Raw genomic sequence first — 16,789 nt, forward strand, 5'->3', positions numbered from 1 at the left:
CCCATGACAAATAGAAGCTTTCCCTTTAAAAGGGAAAAGGAATAAATTTGCACACTGAGGTCCCAATCTTACATCTGCTTCATATGGAACAATTATAGCATTGGGTTCTCTGATTCGTTCTAGAAATGGATGGTGCAAGCCCATACGCTGGGGATATAGTTAGTTTATCGCTGCTGCAGTCAGATGGGTGCTTAATATGTGCCAGGTCTGACTGATTTACATCTTTCAATTTCCCCAGTCTAGAGCACTGGAGCTATTGCAGAAATGGGGCTGCCAATTTAACAGGTGCTAAACCTACAGTAATTTTGTGCATCAGCATTTTTGACTTGACAATAAAACTGCAACACTAGTGCAAACTGCTAGTACATGGAGCCTTTAGTGCCACCATAAAAACAGCATTGTAGGAAAATAGCCGTAAGGTGGGAATGGATGAGTAGATTCAAAGTTATTACACTGTACCTCCAAACACTGTCAGTGTGGGAAATCTGAACAAAATCCCAAATGTTATCCTTCTATTCTGAGCTCTGCTGATGTATGACAAAGGACCGTGTTGTAACTTTGTTGTAAATTTGCTACTGTGGTGTAATTTGTCATATAATGCTTTTCTCCTGGGGTATGGCCTATAGTTCTCTATTCAAAGCTCCCAGTAGTGGTATTCAATTGCAGTTAAGTGTCCTCATACAAGGCAATTTTCTTCAAGCCTGCATCATTTCTCCTTTTGCCTGTAGATACCTCTTTGTCAAAGATATGCTACAGTCAGAAGAGCCCAAAGGTTACATAAATTAAGAAAAACAAAACAAAACAAAAAAACCCCCCAGTTCCGACGTATGTGGTCACTACACTAAAAGAATATGACCTGTAAAAAGTGCAGGGACATTTCTTCATGTGCAGGTTATTTAAAATTACAGGCAGGCTAACGCAGAAGAACTCAAATTCCTATCAGATATGCCAGTTGCTTATTGGCACACCAAGCTAATAGGTGTTGCCATGATTTTATATCATCTTTGAACCTATACGAATTTCTGAGTGTCACAATGCCAATTGAGAGGCACTATCTAGCATGGGGATGTTCTACACATAAACCCAGTCCAGCTAGCTTTGAAATCAATGGAAAAACCTCAATGAGAATTGCATCACACCCTTCAATAAGTGGGACTTTGGAAAATGAATATATTCCAAGAGAGCACTTAGCAGGTTAGAGATATGCCAGAGAGCTAAAATGCTTGTAATCTTCCAAAGTACTGAACAAGACAGTGTATAATCCCTGTGCGCTGAAAGCCATGTCAGAGTTTAGATTACGCTATTTGAGACCACTTCATTTTCTCTTTCTCTGAGAAATGTCCAGTTGTCCCGTGAAACATGTATAGAGTCCATCAAATGCAAATAACGAAGTAATGCTGAAAGCATACAAAATCAAACCCATCTGACATTAAATGTTCATGTCAAAGGCTGGCTCCATCTACTGTAGTGCAAAACTTCGCACCATCCAGTTCTGCTAATTTGATGTGTAGTTTTAAAGCAGTGATCAAGTCACACTGCAGTTTGGCATCCTCTCCCACTTGTGTTTTATATATTTGGAGTTAGCTGAACCTCTGAGGGTATGTCTACACAGGGCTGGTCAGGGTCATCTGACTCAGGCTTGTGGGGCTTGGGCTCGGGGGCTGAAAACTTGCCGTGTAAACCCTTCACCTGCTTGTGTGGAGGGTTCCAGAGCTTGGGCTTCAGCTGGAGCCTGAATGTCTACACAGTGTTGTGCTTTTGGCTTTTATTTTATTTTTTTAAAGCCTCACAGTCTGAGCCCCATGAACCTGAGTCAGCTGACCCAGGCCAGCAACGCCATGTTGCAGATCTTTCAACCCTGTGTAGACATACCCTGAGTTGTGAGTAACATTCTAGACTTTTTCTGGCTTCTGCACATATAAACTTTAGAATTCATCTCGCTATTGATGGTTGGTATCGCGAGCAGTTTTTGAAAATTTGGAGCGCTCAGGATTTTTTAACTGAAGTTGGCCATGGCTTCTGATTTTTCACTTGCACTCCTTCCCTATTCCCTTCTTGCTCCGGAGAGAGGTAAGTTACTGCAGCCTTTGAAGAAGCGCAGCTTCCTTCTTGGGAATGGCTAACAACACTAGTCAATATGGGTGGGCAAGGGGAGATGGAGTCATGTTCCAGGTCAAGCCTATATCTTCTTTTGAGGTTCACCATCTTCAGTTAGAACTGACGTGGAGTTTGCAAGCATTGTTAGACCAGCATGACATGAAGCTAAAGGTGCCTCAGGGCAACATTCTGCTTACAAATACAACAACAACAATATTGTTCTATCGCAAACCAATGCGTTGATTTTGTGAAGAAGACAAAAGGAGGAAGTGCTTTGGACATGTCCTGCTATAATACAACTAATGAGAGATGATCCTGAAACAAAGCCCTGTAGGCAAAAAACTCCCCACCCCTGAATGCTGGGATTTCCGTATCTGGCTCATCTGGAGGTGCTTAGGCCTGCGACTAGGACTAACTTACCTACAGAATCCTTAATACCTGTGAGATTCCATGGGCATAGGTATAAAATAGAGCTACAATAATTCCCACTTGTGTCTGGGAGGACAAATAAAGCAAGTTAGCTGGTAAATGACCAAACAGTATCAAAATGATGAGCACTGCCTAACAAAACATACTTGGATCATTTACTTACCAGGCAAGGTGAAGAGCAATTTAGATTAAAGGGAAATGTTGAAATAAGAACAAATGGAGATAAGTTGGCCATGAACAAATTGAAGCTGGAAATTAGAAGAAGGTTTCTAACCATTGGAGGAATGAGGTTTTGGAACAGTCTCCCAACAGGAGTTGTGTGTGGGGGGGAAACAACTTAATTAGTGTTGAGAGAGCTGGACAAATTTATGAGTGTGATTTTTCTGACAGGATTGGTGTGATGGTAGGAGGCAGGGCTCAGCAGCTGAGGGGCTCACTTCCAAGTTATCTTATATTCCTCATGCTTCAGGGTTTCAGGGTTTCAGCCAGCCACCTGCAAGGGTCAGGAAGGGATTTCCCCTCCCTACATCATGTAAGGTAGGGGAGAATCTTCTTCCTCTGAAGCATTAGGGGTTGTCATGGCAGGAGATGGGACATTGAACTCTGAGGTGGCACTGAGTGCTTGGGTGACTGGTTCTTGTTCTGATCTTTAGACCATTAGTTACCATGTTTCTTAACCTGGTTTTGCCTGTCACTATTTTACTAACCTCACCAAGAAAGTCTTTGCTACTAAAATATCTCTTGACTGCAGAGTGATTTTTAATTACATTCAATTAAATGTGTCCCTTGCTTAAAAAGAAAAAAAAAATCAAGATTTTTTTTCATTGATGGGGAAATACAAACGTCATCTAGAAATGATGTTGAATCGGACTCTTGTGGGACATTCATATCATTCAGAGGAGCTATCTGGGTTATGGGGCATATTGTTTGTTAGACAATAATAGCACTGTTGGGTTTTTTTCCCTCAAGCAGGTAAAAGCCTTTTGGCAATTTTGCACTGCTGAAATTCTTGTCACATACTGAACCTCCTTCAGAAAGCTAAAATGGCAGTACAAAATTAAACATTAAAAGCTTCAGGGCTTGAGGAGACCCTACAAATTGTAGCCCTTGTGGGGAAAAAAGTGTGTCTGTTTGTATGTATGTATGTGTATTTATGTGTGTGGTTTATATGGAGAGTCAGTCAGGAGGCCACCTTATTCTGTTTTCCCTCCACTCATATTCCTCAGCCTATCAGTACAACCTAATTACTATGAAACTTTTATTCTTCTATACAAAAATAATTGCCAGAGACTTATCACTGAGAATTTGAAGCAGCACAAATTACCTTCAGCCTCCCTAAAGTCTTTGATGTACTGTTTGTTTGGAGTTGTGCTTGCTAGAGGGATGTGATGCTGTGGATATCACATAGATGAATTCCCTGCTGTGGAATAACTACCAGCTGTTTCTTTTAGAACTTTAAAACCCAATGATTCACTGCAGAGTCAACAAAAGCCATCAATATGCTCATTATCCAAACCAGGAACCAAATAATATAGAAGGTAGTGGAATCTTGACTATAATAAACAATGAGGACAGTTCTCAGCAAAAGAGAGGAAAAAGCAAGTATTTCTTTGCTAGAAATTATTTTTAAAATGTACATTTGTAATAGCTTAAATTAAAATGACACCTTTTCAGGAAGTTTAGCAGGTGCTGTCAATCTCGTATCCCATAATGAACTGTCTGCTATGCAACAGGCAGACCACTTTTCCTTTTCTCGCTTTTCATGTATTTTTAGTAGTACTGTAATTGAAACAAAAAGTCAGTTTCTCCAAGCCAATAGTCAGCTCTGATTTTAACGATGTGGGCTCTTCTTCTATTGCCTGTCAAGTATCATCAGATAAGAGCACCTGGCTACCACCAGCAAGATGGCATTAGTACTAGCAATTTGGGTGTGACTGCGTGGTGGTTTCTCCTGGGTAAAAAAATTAATTTGGGTATCTGTCATGATCTCACTGTGAGCCTAGAGAACATGATCAGAAAACACTGGCTGGTTAGCAAACTGCTTATGAAAATCAATGGCAGACATGACAGGTGAATCTTTGAAACGAACCTTGCCTTTGATTTCTGGGTTTTTTGTTCCATTAAATTATACTTGAAAAACGTTTCTAGTGTCTGGTGGCTCCCTCCCCTTTTAATTTAAATTTGAAAAGCTTTACCATTCTGTTGGACAAGGACTGGTTTCAATTCTTTTCAGGCAACAAACTAAATGTTGAAATTAAAAATGCTCAGTATTAAAGCAATACAGCTGCTTATTCTTTAGCTAGATTAGACATTAGATAGTAATGCTCTGTGAGTCAATGTCTCCATGCACTGTATATCATATTTGATGATTTTTGTCTATTCCTTGTTATGATAATGCTCAAAATACCTAATCAGCATAGCCACTAACCTGCCTGCAGTTTATACTAAGAGTGTTGTAATGATTGATAGTAGTTTGTATATGTTTCAAGAATTGTTAGTAAGTATTATTTATTACAAACCTAAAATGATACTTAAAAAAAAAAAAAAGTACTGCAGAAAAACAAACGTTTTTGCAGGATGATCTTGTAGCAACCTGTCAGCAGATGTTGATCCTGCAAAGAAAGGGTAGGTTCTGTTGATTCATTAATGCGGGTGGCTTGTTATCTTGCCCAGAAATAAGAGAGGTAAGAGTGGCTCTTCAGTGATGATCTTGGATGTGAGCTGAGCGGTCCTGAGGGAAGAGCTCTAGGAGTGGCCAAGCCTAAAAAGATAGTTTGACCCTGCACTTCATATTCTTCTTCTTGTTTTCTCTGTTCATAAAGCCAAACAGCTGGAAGGGAATTTGGACAATACATAATGTGTGGATTTTGACAATTGGGCATATTGGCATCCTGCTCTCAGATCTATTTATGAAATCTCATCTCCCCCCCCCCACTCCCAATTTGGGTTATTATATCAATCTCCAAAACATGAAGTTTCCCGTCTTTCTCAAGGATTCAGTTATTTGAGACCTGAAACAAGATGCAGTTGTGTAACAGGCTTCCTGATATTTAATGAGTGAGTTCTCTTTCAGTTACACCACTACAGGCCTAGAAACTAAAGTGGAATCAGGCCCATTTTATCTAAATCTGTACAGAACTTGATGTAGAGTTTACTTCTACAAAACGATGCCTTCGCATTTCTCAGCAGCGTTTGGCTTTCTTGACTCTAAAGCATTTTCAAAACATACAATTACAAATTAGCATGAAGAACTGGTTTATTTTAAGGACAAAATAGAGACTAGGGGGGAAAAATCACAAATTTTCCTCCATTTTGTTGCATTCCTAATTTGTAAAGTTAGCTGGAAAATAATGGACTGTTTAATTCTGGTTTGAGTCCTCAGGCTGTCAGTTTGATAAGACAAGCTGCTATTAATGTTGATTTGTTTCACAATTTTTCAAGACCTAACTGAAACTGTTACAATCAGGGTAACAAAGTGTTTCCAAGTACATAGATTGTGAGAGCTTCTACTGAACCTTTTCTGAAAGGAATTAATATACTGTATAATCCATGGATGGTGCATGTATCTAGTGAAAGCATTCTGCATATTTAATTCTTTTCATCCATGGGTTGAATAGTCAATCATTTTTTGTGGGGTAAGAAATCTAAATTTTTGGTGTCAGAGTAAAAAATGCCCTTTTCTTGAATAAGTCTGATATAGAAGAATGATGATGATCTCTGAAAATTATTATTTTTTTGTTGTTGTACTTAGAGGCTCAAACCAAGATCAGGGCCCCAGTCTGCTAGACACTGTACAAATACATCATTAGGCACAATCTCTGCCCTGAAGAGCTTCGAGTCCAGACAACAATATTGTTACATGAGGAGCACCTGACACCAAGATCAGACAATGTGAGACAATGGGTGGGATCCATCTCTCGTTAAAGTCAATGGCAGGTTTCCCATTGACCTTCAGGAGTTGGATCAAGGTCTACTTGCAGGGAATATGAACACAATATGAGATGCGACCTATGATTTGAGGAACACATTCACCCTTTCCCTCACTTTTCTCTTTCGCTGTGATGCTGCACAGCTAAAAAGTAGCTTATAAAAGCAAGCCCACCCACTGAAAGCTCCATGACCAGGACTCCTAGACTTTTCCACAATTCTAATAATAATAATAATAATAATAATAATTTCTAACCTTGTTGACTTTCATTTGTTTAATCTCTCTTTTAGGATGGAGACTTGAGGAGCAAACATTAGAGTCAGAAATTCTGCTAGTGCTTATCATGAGGATAATCCATTCAACACTGTACTTGGCCAGGGTAAGAAATAAAAAACTGTAAGATTTGTTCTGGGGCAGAGTATTTGCTGACTATAGGAAAATTAGAAGACAGAAGTCTCTGGTCTTTCATCTTCAGACCATCCAGCTAAAGCTTTAAGAAACTAGTTTCACTGCTGTTCCAGGTTAATTATCTTGTGGGCACTTTACAAGTTTTGGTGTAATTTGGCATAGGTTATCATATGACTGGTGGTTTCAGGCTGAGTGAGGGGGATCAAGAGTGGTACAGAGCAGAAAAATATTTCATTGGCCTCCTTGTTACTCAGCCAATAGGTAAACAGATTTGTACACTAACGCCATCTTAACATTCACAAACATCATCAGTAAAAATGAGGCAAATTCTTCTCCAAGGCAGCATTTGAGCAACAGAGGTCAAATTGTGCTGCCGAGGTTATGGAAGAATTAATTTTCTTTCCTCAGTAGAACCAGGTTATTATTCATTTCCAGAAACCTTTACAGTCTGATAGGATTTTCCAAAGTGAAAAGAAGATATCGGTATTCTGCTCTGAGGAGCTCCCAGGTCAAAGACAGACAAACAGATAAAGGATGTTGGACAGGTACAATAAAGTGGTCAAAGTGGCAACTAGCCCTGCTTTGGTAACACACGATTATGTTAACCTGTTTTCGCTTTAAAATAATAGGGTTTATAAACTCTGCTCAATTACCCCTCAGCATTGGCATTTTCAGTCAACCAACATCCTTACCATAAATTAGTGTACTTAAAATTGAAACTATTGGAGGCTATTCATTCAGGGCTCCAAAAGCATAAATTTGGTGTACATATCTAATTATTTTCATCATAAACTAGAGTGTATGGAATGTGCCAGTGCATGAATCTCAAACATTGAGTAATTCCTTATTAAAAAATGAGACAGCCCATATGGGTGAGCAGATGAACTGCTGATAAACACTGTGAAATGGAGCAGATGCATGAGTCACATCAAGGGTTCTTTATTTCTAATATTTACTACTCGTGAGGAGAGAGAATTAACTTGAATTCTACACCTCTGAAACTGTGTAGGTATGAAAAGCAATGATAGCATTATGAAACTGAGTCACTGGGGATGCTGCTATGGAAGGAGATGGATATTGCTTTAAGGACATCCTGACAGAGAGTAAAGTAATACAGGTTAGAACAATATTAAGGGAGTGTTGGGTTTCTATCCTGGGTAACTTCATTTAAATGATAATAGGGTAGAATATTACTGTGCCAGTGTTCTATTATACTACCTTTATTGCTATTGTGCCAAATAATTGATGTAGATTGAATAATTTCATCCAATGAAGGTTAAAGCAGGAGAATGACAGTTGCTTACTATAGCCTGATAGACTCACTGCATTCAGACTGGGTGATGTGTGCTACGACTAAACCAATCAGAAGCTTGGTTATCTATAAAAGCACAGGCATTTGAAATCTTTTTATGAATGATCTAATTCATTTGTAACATCTCTCTCAGGGCCCAGTCCTGCAGACATTTATGTCCAAATAGCTAGTGAAACTGCACACATGAATAAAGATGTTCACGGGCGTAAGTGTTTACAAGAGCAGACCTTCGTTGGGTAGCCATAATCAGGTCCAGCATCTTTAATTCTTTTGAACAATATCCTTATATTTAACAGCTTTTTAGTGATGCTCTGCTCTCCGACTCGATGGGTTGGATCCAAAGCCCAACGGAATCTTTCCATAGATTTCAATGTGTTTTGGATCAAGCCCTCTGTGTCCATAGACAAAAGACTCTTACAACACGCTAGTTCAGAGCCATCTGTTGGGCAGGAGCTCTTTGCTGGGAGAAGTCTTGTAAAGAGTCTTAAGTTATTATGGAGATGAACACAATGGGGTGATACCTCTTAGGCAATTCACAAAAATACAGTTTATTTCTTCATATCCGACAACTGACTTGCTTAGATTAGCTCTCATACCAAACTGTGATTTTCGCCCCCCATTGCTTATGTCACTTTTTGCTAAATGCTCATGTCCTTTTCCATGTTAATGTTTACGTGGGGGCTGTAATACGTTTAACTAATAAATTTCCCCTCCTTTTCCAAAGAATACTTTTATCTGTGAAAGTGGGACCTAAATTCTACAGCAAGACATTCTGGTTTCCATGGCACTCTGGTGACATAGACTGGAAATTCTGCAACAGCTTCATTTACATCAAAAAGGGGAGGGGGTTTTATTATTATTATTTTATTTTATTTTATTTGTATTGATGACTCCTAACTCCATTATGCTGTAGAAATTGTGAGGAGGAAAGGGAAGGTTTTGGCTGTTGCCTTGGTGGAACCATTAGCAATTACCTTTGATAACTCATGGAGGATGGGTGAGAACCCAGAGCACTGAAGAAGGGCAAACATAATATCTATCTCTGACAAGGGGAACAAAGAACCACCCAGGAATGTATAGACTAGTCAGCCTAACTTCAATACCTTGAAAGATATTGGAATAAATCATTAAACAATCCATTTGTAAGCACCTAGAAGAAAATGGGGTTATAAGGAAGAGCCAACATGGATTTCTCAAGAACAAATCATGCAAATCCAACCTAATTTCCTTCTTTGACAGGGTTATTGGCCTAGTGGATGGGGGAAACAAGCTATATCACATCTACTGGATTTTTAGTAAGACTTCTGAAACAGTCCACCTGACCTTCTCATAAGCAAACTAGGGAAATGCAGTCTAGGTTAAATTACTATAAGGTGGGTGCACAACTTTTTGAAAGACCATACTTGGGTTCACTATCAAAGTAGGAGGGAATATTTAGTGGAGTCTTGTAGTAGTCAGTCCTCCATCTGGTACTAATCAATATTTTCATTAATGACTTGGATGAAGAAGTAGAGAGTATGCTTATAAAATTTACAGATGACACCAAGCTGGGAAGGGTTCCAAGCATTCTGGAGGACAGGATTAGAATTCAGAAGGACCTTGAAAAAACTGGAGAATTAGTTCATCAGCAAGATGAAATTCAATAAAGAGAAGTGCAAAGTACTTCACTTAGGAAGGAAAAATCAATCACACAGCTACAAAATGGGGCATATCTGTTTAAGTGGGAGTACTGCTGAAAAGGAACTCGAGGTTATAGTGGATCACAAATTGAATATGATTCAACAATAAGATACTATCCTTTTGGGTGTGTTAATAGGTGGGTCAGATGTAAGACAGGAGATAATTGTCTTGCTTTACTAGGCACTGGTGAGGCTTCAGCTGAAGTACTGTAGCCAATTCTGGGTGCCACACTTTAGGAAAAATGTGGACAAATTAGAGTGACTGCAGAGGAGAGCAACACAAATGATAAAAGGTTTAGAAAATCTGACCTATGAGGAAAGGTTTAAAAAACAAAAAACTAGTCTTGAGAAAAGAAGACTGAGCGGGGGACCCACTAACAGTCTTAAACTCTGTTAAGGGCTGTTGGAAAGAGGACTATAATCAATTGTTCTTCATGTCACTGCAGGTAGGACAAGAAGTAATGGGATTACCCTAAATCTCCCTTGCTGCAGAATGTCTACACTGCAATTAGACACCCACGGCTTGCCTATGCCACCTGAGTAGGGCTTGGGCTAAGGGGCTGTTTAATTGCATTGTGAATATTTGGGCTTGGGCTGTAGCCTGGGATCTGGGACCCTCCCCCCCTTGCAGGGTCTCAGACCCCAGGCTCCAGAGCAAGCCTGAATGTCTACACTACAATTAAACAGCCCCTTTGCCTTAGCCAGTAATTCTGAGTCAGCAGGCGGTTTGGGATTTTAATAAGCACATTCCTGGATATTTCTGCTAAAATGTTTAACAGGGAAACAGTTAACGATGTGACATTTGGATTGTCATCATAGGTTTCAGGGATAACACATTGCACTGAATGGGATAGTTCACACCTCTCAGAAACATTGTTTCAGGCTTTCTGCTTAACCCCCCTAGGCCACTGTCCATTGGCTACACTTGATTAATCTTTTAAAGATTTTTCTTTGCAACACTGAGGGTATAATAATATATCGGAAATACGTAATTTAACACGTACTTGGATTTTAGAGCATCGGGAACCAGGGGGTTGATTTTATGGCTAATTCTGCAACTGTGGCACTGCAGAGGACACAGGCCAGCATGCTGGATTAAGAAATTCACATAATGTCTCAACCGCCTGGTTGCTTGTCTTCATAGGCTTTTGAGAAAGTTTTGTTACCAAGCAGCTTGAGAGAGCCTCTTTGCATGTAGCCCAATAGATATAAATGTCTCTCAGCATCCCTATCTGATGTTTCTGTAAATATTAAAATCAACAAGGTTTATATAAACCAGGTATAATTCACATTGGACAAGTCCACATGCAGTCTGCTGCCACTTGTAATGGACAGTGTGCTCTGGATCGGGAACTGATTATATCTGACCCAGATTGTCCAGGACTATTGTGAGAGAACTTAATAAATGAGGTCAGTGGTCATCAAACTATGGTCCGCGGATCACCAGTGGTCTGCGAGCTCCATTCAGGTGGCCTGCAGATAGTTCTCTCTAAGGCCTGGTCCCCACTAAGCCCCCACTTCGGACTAAGGTACGCAAATTCAGCTACATTAATAACGTAGCTGAATTCGAAGTACCTTAGTCCGAACTTACCGCGGGTCCAGACGCGGCAGGAAGGCTCCCCCGTCGATGCCGCGTACTCCTCTCGGCGAGCTGGAGTACTGGCGTCGACGGCAAGCACTTCCGGGATCGATTGCCTGCCGCCGGACCCTCCGGTAAGTGAAGACGTACCCTAAGGTGCGCGCCTGGGCAGCCACACACAAAACAATAAAGGGTCACCCACCTAATTAATGGAGCCGCGTAGGCGTGGCTCCACTAATTAGGTGCCTGGACCCTGGAGAAGATGCACATGTGAGATGGAGGCGTTGGAAGGATGGCGGTAGGTGAGAGTGGGTAGTGGGGTGAGAACAGGGGGTGGGGAGGAATTTGGGAGCTGCAGGGCTGTGGCGGCCAGAGAAAGAGGCGACTTTCCCCAGATCCAGGGCTGTGGCTGTTGGGGGGAGACGGCCCTCCTTCCCAGCCTCAGCTCTGTGGCAGGAGAGAGACCCCCTCCCCTCCTTCCCAGCCCCAGCTCAGGGGCTGCTGCGGTGCGGGAGAGAGGGCACATTAGAAAGGTAAGGCTATTGATATTAAAATACGAGTAATGTGCTTTTATTTATAAAACAAAAAAGTAAATTATTAAGTTTTTTTTTATATAGCGCTTTTATCCACGTTATTCACGTAGCTGAAGTTGCGTATCTTAGTTCGAACTGGGGGGTTAGTGTGGACCAGCCCTTAGTGAACTGCTTCTTATTCAGAAACCTGGGCTAATTCTCTGTGGTGATTCTCAGCCATATTTTTCACATAAAATAGTAAACACAGTATCTGGGGGCAAGGCAGAGTAAATGGTAAGTAAGCTTTGTTTTTGGAGGGACCCCTTTTTATTTTCATTCCTCTGTGGGTTTCTCTTGGCGTGAAGGAAACTGGATGAGCAGCACCCTGTGAAACAACTTTAAATGCTTTCATTGCATTCCCCCATTGCTGACTAACAAAAATACCGAGGGGCCAGATCCTCAATTTGGGTGAATTGTCATCACAGAACAACTGAAGTTAATAGAGTTATGACAACTTGTGACAGCTGAGAATCTGGCCCCAAATATGTTTTTGTTCTAGTAGCAGTCGCTTTTAGTGTCTTTAAATCACAAGACCTGCTAAGTACCATTGACAGTAGAACATGTGCAAGGGCTGCCCTCCGTGTAAATCACTGTCAAGAGTGTAAGGTAGCTTTGGAGTCTAGGGATCTGGCAGTACCCACATCTTCATATGCCTGGATGATGGAAAAGTTCAGGATGGAACTGAAAGTCCTGATCCAGCAAATCCCTTAAGCACATTAAGTCATTGTCCAGAGTGGGACAATTCATGCACTTAAAGTTAAGCACATGGTTAAGTGCTTTGTTGGATCTGTGCCTGAGGGTATGTCTACATTGCAATAAAACACCTGTGTCTGGCCCATGTCAGCTGACTCCAGGTTGTGGGGTTTGGGCTACAGGGCTATATAAAATTGCAGTGTAGTTGTGTGGTCTTGGGCTGGAGCGTGGGCTCTGGGACCCTTCCCTCTCGTGGAGTCCCAATGACTACACTGCTTTTCGCAGCCCTGCAAGCCCAAGTCAGCTGATATGGGCCAGCCATGGGTGTTTTATTGCAGTGTAGACATACCCATTCTGCCCAAATATTTCATAAGCAATAAGGCAAGAGGATGTCCTAATATCCATCCTGTAGGTCAACATGTGGAAACACCTTCCCCCTCCTGTGGAACCACTGCTGTTAATCAAGGATACCAAAGGTTCTGCATTATTTACAAGCACAGAAGGAAGAATTCTCTTGAATGTGGAAGTTATTCTTAGCTGCAATCAGTAATACACACATAGGGTCCTGCTTCATACTAGATTGCTTACTGCTGTATGCATATAATTTTTTTTAAAAAAACCTCTGTCAATATTGTTGGAAAGATGTATGTTTTTTTCCCTCTTCCTAGAGATCATCTGGGAATACTCAGTAATAAGTAATATTAACATATTCTGGATTCAGGCAGTATCCAGCAGCACTGTGTGTAACATATGTAGCTATGCCTTGCAAATTAAATGTATTGCTGTAGTTACTGTAATTCATTTTTTAAGATAAGTAGTGATATGTGTAGCTACTTACATCTATCAGAGGGGTAGCCGTGTTAGTCTGAATCTGTAAAAAGCAACACTGCTGCTTACATCTAGGCATCCTTCATTCTTCTAATCCTCCCCCTTAAATATCAATATTCTGTGTGGGCTTTGTTAAAGAAAGTCTGTATTATGTGTATATACAACATAGTTTTTAAAAAGTGTTTAGCTGTTCTAATGAATACCAGAGGAGATGAGACCGCATAAAACAAAAGCCTCTCCTGGAAATCGACAGTGATTATTGCTCTTCCTTTTGAAATCCAGACCTTTAGAGAACATTAATGCTGTAGAAATGTTGTCTATAATCCAAAATAAAAATACATTTTTTTTAACCTTCTAAAGGGAGTCACAATAGACCTTACTCTGTAAATATGCATTTCTTTTTCCAATGACACATTTAAATCCATGGGGCCAGATTCTCAGCTGGTGTAATTGGAAGTAGTGGGCATTTATCTTATGTTCTTATACTTCAATAACATTTCTGGGGTATATTTTGTTGAATGAAAGTAGCCCATAGCAGAGAGTAGAGTCCTGAAGTAATGTAACTGAAATCTATCAGTCCCCAAATTAAAGGAAAACTAAACAGCAAAATGAGGATCCAGCCCACTGGCTTTATAAAAAACTTTATCTTCAACTGGTATAAGTCCATTTAACTCCAGGAATGGAGCTAAACTAATATACATCAACTGAGGATCTGACTCTTAATCTATGGAAATGACACCTGCTGTATTGGTTAGCCATTTGTAAATAGCAAACTAAGACTCGCCAAGAATGACTGGGATTACTGTTCAAGACGGGGGAGAACTTGTGAGTTGCAAAAGCACGGTCTGATTTCTGCAGCTTTGGGGGGGAGGGGTGTGTATCTGTGGGGTAGGGCAAGGCTGCAGGGAGAGATGAAGCAGCCTGTAAGCTTCTCTCCATGGCATCCCTTCCCCCTTTGACCTTTGGAGATTTCTCTATATACACTAGTGCTTATACTGTCAGCATGAACCGATGTACTGCTTTCAAACCCATTGTGGAGGATGGGGGTGGGGAGGAAGAATAGGAGGCAGGTCAGCATCGTAAGAAAGCCGATGTGCTCTGAGTTAATACTTTAGACACTCCCTGTACAAGACTCCCTTAGTAGCTCTTGTTTCTCACGTTTATTTCCACAGGAGAGCTGGATCTTTTAATGAGCGGCTGTGCCTAGCATCCAAGCAGTGCTGCTGCCTGCCAATCAGTTTCGTTCATCATACTAAAACCTAGGCTGCTGCAAACCCCATCTCACAACTGCATCTGAAGAAGCCCTTTGTGTTTTCATGCTGTGCAAAGTTGCTTAGAATGTGACTTTTTTTTACAGAGTCCGCTTTTGGCTCCGGAATCTCTTCTAGCAGCAGTATACAAGAGTCTATGCGGTGAGTTCTGTGGTGCCTGGGCACCAGGAATATTTGAGGCCAGGTCTCTCCCTCGGCCCCACCTTCTGCCCCCCGGTGCTCCCAGCCACGTGTCCCCCTTTCCCACACACCCCTTCCTGTCTCCAAACTCCCTCCCAGAGCCTGCACCCCTCACCCCTTCCTGCACCTCCTGTCCAGCCCGAAGCTTGTACCCAGCACCCAAACTCCATCCCAGAGCCTGCACCCCAGACCCCCTCCCCCACCCAAACTCCCTCCCAGAGCCTGCAACCCTCCTGCACCCCAATCCCATGCCCCAGCCCAGGGCCTGCACCCCAGACCTCCTCCCCTCATCCAAACAGCCTCCCAGAGCCTTAGGCAGGTGGGGGTGGAGTTTGGGGGGAGCGGACTCTGGGCATTCTGGGCACCACCAAAATTTCTACAAACCTGCCACCCCTGTGTAAGAGGGGATTTGTTACAAGGGAAAACTTATATGGCCAATTGCGCTCTCTCTCTCTCTTTTTTTTTTTTTTTTTTTGCCCCCTCTCCCCCATCTCTTCAGCCCTAATGTCATGCTGCTTTTATTACTGTTCCTAAGGATTACCACATGGCCCTTTGGATACCAAAAACTGTGTTGCATCAAAGAGACAAGTCCCCAGCTTTTGGTACTTTCAAAGCTGTGTTTATTACAACAGCAATGAATATGTGGCTGCTTCTGTATGTAGCTCCTGGAAACAGAAGTACATTAAGTGACAATGTTTTCACTAGCAGAGGCCCTGGGGACTGTCAGACAAGGCAAAAAGCCTACTAGAATATAGAAAACCAGGAGTTCCATTCAGTTAGTCATATTTTCATTGTGTTTCAGTTTTTAAAATGGCGTACATTGTTTGGCATATACTCATACTATCGTTTGTGCTTTTTATATCATCATTTTTGTTTAAAAAGGCCATTTTAGATAGTAATTTAGGCTGGTAACATCAAAGGGAGTTAGGCACCCATTGGAGGTAAACAGGAGTCGGGAACTCAACCCCCTTTGGTAAAGTCATAGTCCTAATATCCGTCACTAGCCCAGGAAATCAGTCTGTAAATAGATTGGGGTAGCCAGAAGGCAAATTATTGTTTTCTTCCGATAGCCTCGAACGCAAGCACACACTTCAGTAATATTCTACCTACAGTGGAAGCAGAGCTTCCCCAAATATGACAGGATAATAGTCCAAGTTTTGGAGGGGAAAACAAGAAGGGAGATGAGGACACTCCACTATTAGATCAGAATGTTCTGACGGGTTTGCAAAGCGCATACTGAAATATATCATCATTCCTTTGCTCTGTGGCTTCCATGTTGTTTTGACAAGACCAGCTTTTGGAGCAAAGTTATAGCTTGCTAAAAATGGCTGTTACTTGTGCTTGGTTTTACTGTATTGATGTCCTTATTTGAGGTATATGATCCGTAACAGTGATTCTTAACCTTTCCTGTATTGTAACCTCATTTTACAACAGGAAAAAGTTTTCAGGATCCTCCCTTCTCCTGTGTAGCCATGCTATTTTGAGTTTTCTGAAAGCCAAACTATGTGGATGCTGAAATGCCTAGTGCCGCATGGGATTTGTTGTTGAGTGATTCATGCCTTCAGCATTCTCTTTTGTAGGCTGGGCTTTTTGGTCAGATTACATCTCCCATGATACCCCCTGGTCTCCCCTCTTGGTGAGGAGAAGCAATCAAATCATGGCAGGGAGCACAGGATCCTTATGGCCTCTTCTGACCTCTCCCCAGAGTCCCTGGGCAGATCCAGACACTTTGCCTCCTATTGGAAGGCTGAAGGAAGGCTGGGCAGATTTATACTACTATGTATGTATATGAAGGCTTGTTGAAAATTTGCCA

Source organism: Malaclemys terrapin, chromosome 10 (assembly GCF_027887155.1).
Source record: "Malaclemys terrapin pileata isolate rMalTer1 chromosome 10, rMalTer1.hap1, whole genome shotgun sequence".
In the NCBI taxonomy this organism is placed as follows: Eukaryota; Metazoa; Chordata; order Testudines; family Emydidae; genus Malaclemys; species Malaclemys terrapin.